Source organism: Thunnus thynnus, chromosome 7 (assembly GCF_963924715.1).
Source record: "Thunnus thynnus chromosome 7, fThuThy2.1, whole genome shotgun sequence".
Lineage (NCBI taxonomy): Eukaryota > Metazoa > Chordata > Actinopteri > Scombriformes > Scombridae > Thunnus > Thunnus thynnus.
This window is the reverse complement of record NC_089523.1, coordinates 15,501,036-15,513,272: the sequence shown is the minus strand read 5'-3', so window position 1 is coordinate 15,513,272 and position 12,237 is coordinate 15,501,036.

Sequence of the window (12,237 nt, the reverse complement as noted above, 5' to 3'; positions counted from 1 at the left end):
TTGACCTGAACAGACACACTGAAGACGTACAGGAAATAAAACAATAGAATAAGGCAATATATCGCTTTACTATGACAACCCTTAACTATATCTTTCTCTCTCTCTCTCTGTCTATATATATATATATATATACAAATGATAGGATCAATTAGAGCTAATCCTGCATTTAGTCTCAATCTTTCTCGATTTTGACCTTTCCAACACCAACTCTTATCTATTAGGTATTAACATCGACCAAAGTATCTAAAGCACACATAAAATAAAAAATAAAAACATCTACGTAATGGTCAGGTGAACAAAAGTAAGTAGGAAAATTCAGCAAATTCAGAAAAATTAACTCATATCTGTGTGGAGAGCAAAAACAGAGAGTTTAAAGCTGTACATCACCCAAAATGTATCATTATTTTATATTTATCATATCAAAGAGTTACCCCCTGCTGGCTTGAAAGTGGCTTTTAAAAGTTGTTACTTCCTTCCTTCAAAGAGAATACCTTCTGCGGTCTGACCGAATAAGTGTCACTTACAGAGGTTTGTAATTGTACCACATATTCACTGCAGAAAATTAGCAAAAAAAAGACACAGAAATGTCTCAAAACCCTTGTGCAACATCCATTTCTTCTGTCGATCTCTATGCACACTATGTTCCAAACACTCAGTTTCAGCTTGGTATGGATACATACGTATATGCACTGCTTCTGTCTGACTTCACATGGATATGCCTGTTGATTTTAGAACTCATTTTAACATGTTATTGATTGCTTTTTTATACTTGTGTAGGTCAAAGAGTAAAGATTACTACAGTTTTCTTTGTCATGGCTCCCAGGCTTTGGGTCACTAGACGCATGCCACATTACACACATGCCAACACACATACACACATCCAACTAAAACACTGGTCACGTCTCCCTCTACCAGAACTAATCCCCCTTCATCTGACATTAAGCCAAAGGATGGAAGGATGAAGAGGTAAGCAGGGGATGAGACAGGGACAACAAAAGAAGAGGAGAAAAAAGAGAACAATGCTCTTTGGCCTTTTCACCTTTGACTTGTGATGTCTAGGCTGAGCACATCTGATATCTGGTGTCTGCAGAGACCTTGGCATTTCAAGCCAGGCATTTCTACCTTTTTGAAAGCACGATTTGATTTTTGACTTGCACATTTTTATCCACATAATTGCATTTGAAAAGATTTTCAATTACTAGTTTCAGTCACATATAAAGGCCTTTTTTACACCCACACTGCACGCATGACTCATTTCTCAGCAAAACAAAACCAACATTGAAGAATTTATGCAAGCTTACATGCTCAAGAAAGCCCACACAGGCATACATTTGTGTCTAAAGACAGTCAATGGAGATCGACATAATAAACAGATGAATCACAGATGAACTCATGATACGATACCATCACGATATTCTTACCACGATAATGATATATCACGACAAAGACAATTCTGCGATACATGATATATGGAGATGAAGAAATAATGTATATCACAGCATCTGTAATTGAAGAAGAAAGGAAAAACATTTCAAATAGTCAGATAATGTACAATGTTTATTAACAGGACATTAGTTTCACAGAAAAGAAATGCACCCAAGTATAAATATCAGAACGTTGATAACTGTAGCATCAGTTTGTGCCTCTCACACAGAGCTGCTGGTAGTCTGACAAGTCTGATAAGAGACAACAGAGAGGTGATATCATGCTAATAACCCAAAGATTTATTCTTTTTCTGTGACACACACAACCCGCTGATAACTAACTATGCTATATTTAGAGCTTTAAGAGATATTCAGGGCTAACAACGGTAACATTAACATGATAAACAGCAGGGTTACAGCTATGTACTGACCCTCCCCCACAGACACACCAGAGAGCTTCTTGTAATAGAGCTGCTAGCTCAGCTACAACACAGGTACCACACAGAAACTTTTACAAAGGGCCATGAATGTGCTTACTGTCAAAGCTCCAGCCGACTCTCTGTGTTTTCAGCGCATACATGGAGAGTCTGACAGCAGCTGATCATGGCTAGTTATTTTGCTTGCATTTCTTTTTCATTGTCACCTACAAATTGTTGTTCATCTGACCAAAGAAGCTGAATCAATCCTAAGTGGTCCTATGTTTAAAAAAATGTATTGATACTTGGCACCAGTATATGGATAACACCCCCCACCCCCACCCTGAATGCATGTCCACATAGTGAGTGAACACACACACACACTTTCCTGTGTGTCTGATAAATTATAGTACAGAGAAGGACTCTGAGATAGAAAAATGAATACATATGTGGCATAAAAAGAATCAAATAATAACTGACTGGCTGATTACACCATCTGTCTCTCCTTGCTAACACTTAATCTTGCCTTTCTTCCTTTCTCTGTCCTCTCTTTCTCCAAAAAGAACAGTTTGCCCTCATTTTGATTCCAGTATCTATATTTCATTCCCAAATGTAACCCCAATCCTCTGTCATTCTCCTCCTCTTTCATCCTCCTTCCCTTTCTTTCCTCCTCTCTCCTTTTCCCTTTTTACTCTCCTTTCCATCTCCTCTTTTTTTGCCAAAGTTTCCATATCATGATGGATCAGATGCTGGCCCCAAAAACACCACATGATGAGGAGGTCTATTCTTTATCTAATAAATATGGCTTTTATCAGACCACACACACACACACACTCATGGATATATTATCAGGACTACACCAATTCTGGGAAACCAGCCCGGTTGGACCGAAACCAGAAACTCTATTATAACAACATTTGTGTGAATGAGTGTGTGTGTGTGCGCGTGTGTATGAAGTGGATAACACCGATGTCTCTCAAGTAAGCCTTGTTTGTCTGAATACTTTGGTAACACTTCACAGTAAGGCATGATTCTGTGCATTAAATACTTAATGGATTATGCAATAAAAAACCAAACTGAAAAAGAGTAATTTCAAAATTGGCCATATTTGTGACTTACCTTGTGCTGGATTCTAGTCCAATTTTCAGTCATGTGTTGGCACTGGCATTCTTTCTTAAGTGATTATTGTTACTCTCAAAATGCCCCATCCCCGACCTCCCTGGCAGGGCCAGGACTCATGACTTCAGTATTTCTTAAATCCTGGCTATGGTCCAGCTTTTTTATTAGCTCTTTTTTATTTCTATTTTTATTTTTATGAATTGACGCCCTCCTCATTGCAAGAATTGAGGCATTTATAGCATCATGATCACATGGTAATTAAGCATGTTCATGTCTTCTCCACAGCAATTTGCACTTCAGTAGAGAAACAAACAACTGGTCAGTCAGGCTTTGAGTCCTTCTCACAAGTGACTTCTATAAGACAATCACCCAGTTTCAATAAGTCGTCCAAATTAAATAAATTGTGGTAACACTTTACAATATGGTACACAAAACTGAGAAGTTACCAGGGAACAAATGAGGAACGAATGAGGAACTAACTGCTAGTAAACCATTAGTTAACAGCAGTTATTTAGTAACTCCTAATCAAACTTTATAGAGTATCTAATGATTAGTTAATTGAGAAACGACTGTTAGATGTTATGTTAATGATCTAATATGTAATTAATTGTTCATGGGTATCTGTTAATCCATATAATGGTTCTTTACTTAATGCATAGTTCTTGATTACCTAGGAATAATGCACTAAGGAGCACTTAACCAATAACATGTCATTACTTCATTATTACCAACCTATTAGTTTCTATTTTTGTGTCTCCTCAAGTCAAGTGGTGTACCATACGATGTTTACACACTGAATCATTACCTGTTCATTACTTACCAAGTTTGTGTCTGCTAGACTGGTCCATTATACTGAGTTGTTACTGAGTAATTAACCATTATTTCATGATTACCTGTCCATTAGTTACCCATTTTGTGCCCCCTCAAGTAAAGTGGTGCATCATACTGGGTGGTTACTGAGTACTGAATAATTACTTCATGAGTACCTGTCCATTAGTTACCAAGTTTGTGTTTGCCCATAAGAGGTGCATTACCCTTACCGTCATGTACACCCTCCACTGGTCTGTGATGATGGTGGTCCCTTGGTGAATGTGATGCCTGACAAGTGGATTAGGTGACACTGTGATCGCTTTTTATACAAGCCTTAGAATGGGTCCTCTTCTTCTGCCTTTTAAGCCAAGCACCAGACCCATTTTCTCCTCTTCCAGGTCCCTCCAAATCTCCCTTTACCAGTCAGATTATATTTTGTCCTGTAAAGAACAGGGAAATAATGAGACGGGCAAAAGGTAGAGAGTTTCCTTCTCTCGCTTCTGCCAGTCTTTATTTATACACATGTATTTGTTTTAATTGCACTTAAAGGGGACCTATTATGCTTTTCCTTATTTTCAGTCATATATATATATATATATATATATATATATATATACATATAAAATGTTACAATGTCAGATGTTCATATTAAACGTGGCCAAAGTGTCAAATAATGAGGTAAACATATATAGATGTAATCCCTGTTAGGAAAAAGCACCGGCTTCAGACTACTCTGAACGCTTGGTTTCCAACGTTTTTTATACTTTCAACCTGAGCTGATGTCAACTTGTGACAGATTTCGTTCTGTGGCCACCTGTTCCAGGCACAACGTGCAAGTTCACTGCTCCACTCCACTAACATTATGGTATTTTTCCATTGTTTTGGGAGCAGTCATGCCAAGCCATGACTCAAATCGAGCTGGCACACTGTGTTTTTTTCCATTACACAGCACAGCAAAGTAAAATAAGTTGTTTACTTGTTGGAGGTGTGCTGGTCGTCTGCAGCTCTTCGTCATACATCATCATCACTGTGGCTGTTTCTGCTTATACTGTTTCTCCCTGCATTATTTCTAACTGATCTGCTGAACAAAGATCTCTAAATATATGTCCATATCTTGATGTGTCAACTGGTTTTTAGCGCTGCTAATGAAGCTCCGCTAATTTGGTGAGAAACACGTTTCATTTCCTGTAAATTCTTCACAATAAGAATCTCCCATTATTTAGATATTTAGAAGCTTTTAATATGGGTTTTCATCGGCAGTAACTTAACACGACTCTGATACAGCTGCCCCGCGGCAGGCTTCCAGAAAGCTGGGAAATCAGATCGGAGTAGGCTCATCAGAAGGGGTTCTGAAAGAGACAGGAGCTAAGACTACCTGTTGAATGACAAAGGCTGAACTGTGGGACTGCATAAAGGGCCAGTATAAGATAAATAAGGAGTTTTTTGAACTGTGAATCATGCAAAGCTACTCTAGTGGAGACCCAGAATAAAAATATAGAGCTGGAAATAAGCATAATAGGTCCTGCATCCAAAACTTCATATTTCTCTCCACAGAGTCATTACCAGGTTACATATCAAAACAATATTAATACAGATTTCACAAACAAAACTACAAACCGTCCTGTGTGCTGTGGTTCGACATGTACAAATTAAAGAAAATACATTTGTCTTCAAACTTGTTTGGTCTGCTGCTTAGAGCTTTAATAAATGCACTACTATTTTTAAATAGGTTTCCAGGTGGACTGGCTGACAGGACACAAATCCTTGCAAACAACATATCAATACAATGGGAAATCTCATAGAAAAATGTCTAAGCTAGCAGAGTTAGCATCACACTATTAAATTTAAAACCAGAGCTGCCAACTCTCACTCAATGACTGTGAGAATCACACAAGTGACACTTTTTACATGCTTCCACGCCATCCGTCAATTTTCTCACACAGTGAAAAACAAATTCATAACTGGTAATGTTGCGGCGCAAAAAGAAGACACTGACAGTGCACTTACAGATAATACAGAGCAGCACAGTGTAACAGCAGTGGGGGTAAGTGAGTACACAAATCTATTATATTGTAATTTATTCCCATGCATGCTGCTCAGAGTAATCTCAGTCAGCGGCTTTTCGGACAGCGGCACAGCGTCACTTCTAGGGGTGGAGTTGAATCCAAATGCGGTATTTGGAAAATCACAAATAGCGGATTTTTACAAATATTTATTTCGTACAAATATCTTAAAAACTATTTGTTTTCAGGAAGAAAAAAATCTCATGCCAAGCTGAAGTCAAAACTTGGCAGCCCTGTTAAAACAATTACTACATGTGTACACAAATCACTCTATGAACTCATAAAAACTTTCTTAGAACTTTTGGAGCCTAAGATTTTAGCAGATAGGGGATTTCTAATCAGCTTATGGTGCCAACCTTCGTATCCCTCATTTCACAAAAGGAAAAAAGTAACTCTCTGCACAGGAGGTGGACTCGTCTAGACAATTTTCCTGTGTTAGGATCCATGCGGAATGAGTCATTGGTCGGTGGAAGAACTTGAAAATTTTGCAAACAGTTATTCCAGTGTCACACGTTAACATACAGTACTAGATGATGTTGTGACCATGTGTGGTGCCCTCACAAACCTCTGTAAGAGTGTTGTTCCCAAAGTCAAAGTTCCCAAATGAGTGAATTCTATTTAATTATCTATTTTAATTATTTATTGATTCATTTGATAAACAACATTGCATTGTGAATTATCAAAACATGTACCATTGTTTCTGTTTCTCCCCTAAATGATTCAAATGAGCTAATGCATTTTCCTGCTTAGCAAGGAATATTTCATTGTATCCGTGTATGAATTATAATATAGTGAATTACATTTTTAAAACATGTACTTACTTAAGACTTCATGGGTGATAAATAAATAAAATAAATAAATAAAATAAACCTCCCAACATTAGCTGTCCCTGATGTGTATAATGGTCCTTTTCCCCCCAAGATTATCTTAAACTACAAAATTTAGAGTGCAATATCACTTTTGTTCGTAGGGATGTTATTAACGAAGAGTTACATTCCAAAATGAGATATGTACCATTGGAGAAATGTGACTATTGTACAAAAAATATATAGTGCTATTTAAGTGCTAAATCATATTATAGATATAACTTTATATATATAACTTTTTTTAAAGCTACTGTATGTTAAGCCTCTGCCAAGAATTTTTTAAGGTATATTACCCCCAGAAGTAATCCGTCATAGAAATATTCCTTGATCATTTTAGATAGCATCCCTTATGGACACATATAAAGCTTATGGAATGAAACTTTAAATGTCTTGTTGCACTAAAGTGCATCTACATATAGAGAGAAGTCAATAACAAGAAACACAACAATAAATGGAAGGAAAAGGTTACTAATGAATTCATTAGGTTTCCAACATTGTCAATGAAGGCATTCAGGCCTCAGCTCTGACATTCCCCACATAACAACGTTGTTGGATTCCTTTTTATCTGTACACAGATGTAGTGAAAGTGGTTGTTGCATTTGACACAGTTGATGAATTTGCCAAAATCTGGCCTTTCACTGTATTTGCAGGCCCTCTGTGTCTCCAAGGCAGGGTCATATCTTCTTGTCAGTAGTTCAGGCAGCACACTCGAGATAAAGAAATCTTGTGCTTTTGGCAAAGCCTCCTGCAGAATCTCTTGATTTCTTAGGATACATGCACAATGAACTCCTCCTTTGTCCACAACACAAAGTCACAGTAGCTAACATCACACACAAATGTGGAGTTGAATTTGATAGTAGTATGGGTGTGAATGCTTCAATATGAATGTCTTGTCCAGACAAAACTGCTTGTCTTCTGTACTTCCCTGAAGGCTATCACTGTACTTGTAGGGACACTTTATATCTCTACCACCCCTTTGCCACAGCAGGTAAATCTTGCTATGCCATCTGGCGATGGTCCAGGGTGTGGCTTGGAAGGCTGCACCACTAAGCTACAGGAGCTGACCCTGAAATTTTGATGGCTTTGGGCCATACTGTGAATGCAGTGTAGGCTTGTCTTGCCATTTCCTCCATGTTTTCACCCCAGAGCACAGATGGGACATTTAACTGTGTTTTGTTGTACTGCATTATATCCATTAGGTATGTTTTGCTGAACTTGTCAGTTGTGGTTGCATGGTGAAATTTGGTACTGTGATCTGACCAGCCCTATACAGTCGGTGTGTGTCAGTCCTTTGACCTTGACCTTGTTACCATGTTAAAAATTCCAGCTTCTCACATTGATGAGGATGTAGTTCAGTTTTTAGTCTGTGAAATGTATCCTCAATTTTCACCTGCATTTCCTGTGTTGAGAGTTCCTTGAGTGTTGTGTTAAATAAAGCAGTCAAGGGCTCAGGTAAGTCTTGTTGTTCCTCTGTATCAGTGTCAGATGATGCAGTTTCCATGTCACTATTCTCCAGACTTGTCAGCACTGCAGCACCTGGGTCCACAACACTTCAGTTCCTGTTATCATCTGTCAACTCTGATGACAGTGCAACAAAATGACACCATTATTGTGCTGCATAATATTTACATTTTAAGAATTTTTACTAAAATAATTAAGCAGAGTTTAAATCAGGCAGTTGCACAATAGATAACAGACATCTAATTTCCAGAATCAGTCATCTGAAGGCAAATGCAAAAACACGGCCAAACTAACAAAACATCATATGATATTGACATTACTCAAACTGTATCTCTAGGCCTTTATGATTTTCATCTCTGCATTGCCAAGAAACTCCTTCTTTTTCTGGTTACATTATGGTGTTAAAAGACTAAAGAGAAATCTTGAAAATGAATTAAATGCACTATGGCAAAAGGAAATTTATCTAGGCTCCATCAACTATAACATGCCTCTGGGTGTGACACTGTTTTCCCTAGCAGTTTTTGAAGCTGCTGGAAGCTGCCTGCCTAGCCCCTTTGGTTTATGGAAGCTGATTTCCCTCAATGGAGCTGGCTCTGTAAATTCTACTAGACATTTTATCATGTATCCAACCTAAGCTCAATCAGGTTTTGACTGCAAATAAATAATATTGGCTGCTGAAATTCTGAACACACTTCCTGCTGTGTGTAGTTCATGAAAAAGTTAGTTTCATGCCCTGGTTATGACTACGTTAGAGGGGCAAGACACATATGATTTTTGATATAGTGAGGAAAGTAATAAGTGAAATTTGAAATTACAGTAAAACAGAAGCAGAATTCATGTTTGCATAAAAACTACTGTATATCATCGAGTTCTGAACTATGCTTGCTAGTAAGCCAACAACACAAAATAATACTTACCCTGCCATGCAGGTAACTTACAATTTGCTGTTAGGACATAGTTTTCTGGTTTGTTAAGTATAACCCAAGCTTCATACATAGTGGTCTTGTGTTCTTGTCTTTGGCTAGGGAGGATTTCTGATTTAAAGACACAAAACTCTGAGTCTTTGTCATAGTATTTGACATTCTGTACATGACCACAGATAAGTGACTTGTATGTTTGTAATTTCTTGCTGGTATACACGCTAGGTTTCTCCACCAAAGACGTGTATATATCTGGCCACTGAATATTGGGCCACTTGCTAATGTCTTCTATCCACTCACTAATAGCACAGGAATCTGGAGGTTGGTCACCATTTGTCACAGTCAATTTGTTTAGGTAGCATTTGCGATCTTTGGTGGTTAATGCCTTTGCATAGCTTGACAAGCTGTTGCACTCCGCCATACTTCCATTGTCAAACCGCATTTGCATGCTTACGTCATCATTATTTACAAACTGTAAAGGGGTTTATTAACTAATCACTAACTAATCATTAGCTATTCTATAAAATTTGATTAGGAGTTACTCAAGAACTGCCCGTAAACTAAAGGTTTAGTAGCAGTTAGTTCCTCATTCATTCCTCATTTGTTCCCTGGTAACTACTCAAACATTTGTGCACCTTATGATAAAGTGTTAGCTTTGTTTGTGCTGTATGAAACTTTTACAGATCACTCTTGAAAACTAAATATGTTTTATGTGACAACTTTTTGGTTGAGGTTTGGTTAGGTTTAGGCACAAAAACAACTTGTTTAAGGTTAGGTAAAGTGCATGGTTTGGGTTGAAATGCTTAAAACATCTTGATTTGAGTTAAATTACTACTTTGCTGAGGTTAGGGCACCTTCATTGTCATTGATTACAATAATAACCATGTGATTAGGATTAGGGAATGATTGTGGTAAACAATAATTGTTGGTAGGCAACGGAAAAAGGAAAAGCGATTTGCTGAAATGACTGATAATGCTGTTTTTATCGAGACAACGGTTCTGGCACCAGTCAGTACTGGTGGATCTAGAATGACTACATATACAAATGGTTCATACACCTGTTGTAGGGGTGTGCCCGAATATAAATACATTATTCGGCAAAGCACAAATAGTGAGTTTTATATGAATATTTGTTTCATACAAATATTTTAAAAATTATTTGTTGGGGGTATTCTGACACATGCGAAGTGCTCCCAAAGGACTCTCCATAACCTGTTGTTCCCCTTCTGCTTTCCACAAAGTTAGGTTGTAAAAAATAGGCAATAAATGAAAAGTGCAAAGCAATAATTGCCTTTGAAGTTCCTCTCTACATGTTGCACAGTATGCTGTCTATGTGTTATGGGTGTATAAATAGATAGTCTGTCTGCAATGAGGTGATGAGTAAAGTTTTAGCTAAGTAGTCAGTGCAGTCGTCTATGATCTGGGAGACTCCAGTTTGAGACCTGGTGTGGGGACCTCCTTCGTAAAGTAGTTTATTCATGAAGACTTATTGTAACACTTTAATTTTCTAAAATTAAAAATGTAATAAAAACAAAAACAGGATTTTTAAGCCTCTTTCCACTTTCATTCAAATACAAATACAGATACAAATACTGGGATCTCTGCACATCCCTAACCTGTTGCACAGTTGGTTATGGTTCAAAGTGGTTTTAAACAGTATTCTTCACACAGCCAGACATTTTTCTTAAGACCTATGCAATGATACTCAACAAAGAAACACAGCTTTTTCATTAAGTTGTAACATTCTAATAAATTAAAAATAAAATGCAGTTGTGTCCCAGATGTATTTTCTGTTGCATCTCTCAAGGTGAAAATAAGTTTAAAATAACCAATGAGAGACATGGACGCAGGAAAAGTAATCTGTATTGCTTTATAATTGTATAACTAGGTATGTCACTCTTATTTTTCTATTGTGTTACACAGCTTTTAAGTAACAAGCAGCATTTCTTAAGCAATATTGATCACTTCATATAAAATCATATTTGGAATATTCAGATTTCTGAGGTGTCCTTGCACCAGACTGACTGTTCAGAGCTTTGCTCAGGGAAACTTAAGCAATTACAACAGGTCTATCAGTGATGGGGATTAAACCATCACATTTTAATTTAATGGTTGATGTATCTGCATTGAGGCAATCCTGCCACCCCCATACACACAAACACACATTTGACATTAAAGTTATTCTACAATATGTCCATGTACTGTGATGTTGCTTCAGGGAAGACAAGACAAATGCCAAATCATTCAAGCAGACATGTGCTGTGGACACACACACAGAGAAAGAGAGAAGGAGTAAACAATAAAGTAAGAGAAAGATTGAGTATATCTGCAACTGACACTGCAGCGCGCTCTGAGTAAATGGCAACTGATTGTATTCTCATATATTGTAATTTACTGAATTACCATTCTCTGACACTATATTTAAGCATTACTGAACATCCTTACAGTTGGAATTAGTACAGTATTTGCTGTTTGCAATGACGAGCACACGGTTGTTCCATGCTGAGGTGCAGAAATTCTCACGTCCTTATTATAACAATTTCGGCAGGTTACAATGTCAATGTGGTAAAAGACAATAATTGATACATCTGTGTGTGCTTGCATTTGCGCATGTGTGTGCATAAGCATGCGTGGTGCATGATACATCCGTGCCTGCCAGCGATCTTTATGTGTACTTAAAAATTCACTCCCCTCGTGCATATGCCTTTGAAGCTCAGCAGGGTAGCCTAATAGCTTTTAATTTTAATTAATTTCCTCTCTCTATTAATAACCTATATCATTCCCTAAGTGGTTCTAAGTTTTAAAGGTGCTGCATTACTCATTAGCTAATTGCTGGGTAATGGGACGGCTTTGTGCTGAGTCAGCAGATACCCTAAGCTGGCAAGTTCAACCCATAAAGTCTCAATAATTCTTAAAATTAGATGTGAAGACATGCATAGACATGGCCTGCAAGGAATGAAAGTGAGGGAAAGATGCTAACAGTAAATGATCAGCGATTGAGTGATAAAGTGACAAAAAAGAAACTAAAAAGGGATGATGGATAAGACTGGCCTAAGAGTATGCCTTGAGGGAAATTAGTTTGGTCAGAAACGCATTTATAAACTTATTTGAGGTAGTGAAAGTACTGCATGTAACACTGTGATATTTTACAGTGGTGG